We start from the raw sequence: 1,717 nt of genomic DNA, 5'->3' as shown, positions 1-1,717 counted from the left end.
TGCCCTTGCCATTAGAAATGAGGTTCTCAAGAATGGCTGAAAGCTTGTTGACCTGGTGGCCGTGCCCTTGCTGGGAAGTCGCCCTGCTCTGGTAGACAGGGTCAGGCCATTCTGTCCCAGGAGACCCACAGGGCTTGCTCCATTGTCCTTCACTCTTGAAATAGATTTTATAACCATGCTGCTGAGTGAAGACCTCCAGAGTCTCAGAACTCAGGTCAGAGCCTGCAGGTCCTGAACCCCTGTGTGGTCAAGGTGGATTGGGGCTACACAATAGGATATGGACAGGACAGGCCTCAGGGCCCCGCCTCTACCTCCCAGCTGTTTCCACCTACCCAGTCCCCATAGGACTTCTCTGTCCCTCTGTGTTGTGGCTGTAATGGCATCTAGAAACCTGTCTGCTTGCTGTTTGGGGCAATGTATCGGGAGCAGGATATAAAACCAAGACCTCCTTCATTCTCCCCAACACTAATGTCTACAGTAGTAATAATAATAACAATAACCACAGCAACTACTATTGGCTTGGCATCACTACATGTAAGACATTTTGCATGCCTGGACTTATGTAATTCTCATAGTGATCGTGAGACTTGGTAACATCATCATCCCGTTTTCCAGATGAGAAACCAGACAGGGCGAAGGGTGTGCCTGAGGTTGCACTACTAGGAGGTGGCACAGTGAGGATTCGAACTCAGGTCTGACGCCGAAGCTAACACCTTCCTCCACCACTAGGCCCGGGCTGCCCCTCAGCCTCTCCTCCAGCAGCCACACCTCTGGGTGGCTGCCCTTCCCTCCCTGCCCCTCAGCCCCGTAGGACCTGCGTCTGTGTAAAACACTCATGGCCTCTCTTTGTGCCCCCTGAGTCACTGAGCATCTGCCCTGGCTGGCCTCCTGGTGACTGGGCTGGGAGCAGGCCTGGCTGCTGTTGCAGGGCCGAGAGAACCATGTGCAAGCTACAAGTGTTGTCCTGCCAGGGGCCTTTGTCTCCCCATAATGGGACCCGGCGCTCTCTGCAGGCCCCCAAGGCCTGAGAGGCTGTGGGCCAAGGCCTTGGCAGAGCGGCCGGTTGAGGGCGCTGAGTGGAAGCAGATGTGCCTGGCCCACTGCCCAGAAGAGCCTTTCCATCTGGAGCCCTCGGGCTCGGGAAGGATGCTGTGAATGTGAGAGCCGCATGGGGACTGGACTCACACGAGGCTCCCTTGGACCAGAATATTTTAATCTGTTCGGTTTAAGAAAGAAACAAAGCTTCCATTTTTGTTGCATATGCCAGAGCTGGTTCTGAGCTAACGGTGGTGAGAGATTGACACCCAACCTCTGATACAGCTTATGGATGGGGAAACTGAGGCCCAGTGAGGGGGGAAGGACTTGCACAAGGTCACCTAGCATTTTGTAAATGTGGACATGCTATTCCAATTAGAGTGACAATTGGGGCAGACCTGGGAGGGGTCCCCAGTCTTCCTAGGGCAAGGTACGTGTGGGCATCTTTCTTGTCTAGCCTGGGTGTGGGTTGCAGAGCCATGAGGTTTTCGGGAAGGGAATCCCCTGCCACTCCAGGAAGGGGAGAGATAGCCAGTGTCCTCCTGTTCAGTCAGGCTAAGTCCTACTGCAGAGACAAAGGGCACCTTCACCAGTTACTGTCAAAACTGACATGTTCAGGAAGGGAGGGGACCCTGCCTTTCTCCAGTGATCCTGCTCATGGGGTCTTTTGAGAGAGACAGCT

The sequence above is a fragment of the Piliocolobus tephrosceles genome, chromosome 14 (assembly GCF_002776525.5).
Source record: "Piliocolobus tephrosceles isolate RC106 chromosome 14, ASM277652v3, whole genome shotgun sequence".
NCBI classification, from domain to species: domain Eukaryota; kingdom Metazoa; phylum Chordata; class Mammalia; order Primates; family Cercopithecidae; genus Piliocolobus; species Piliocolobus tephrosceles.
The sequence above is the reverse complement of the archived record's forward strand: the minus strand, read 5'-3'. Positions refer to the sequence as shown.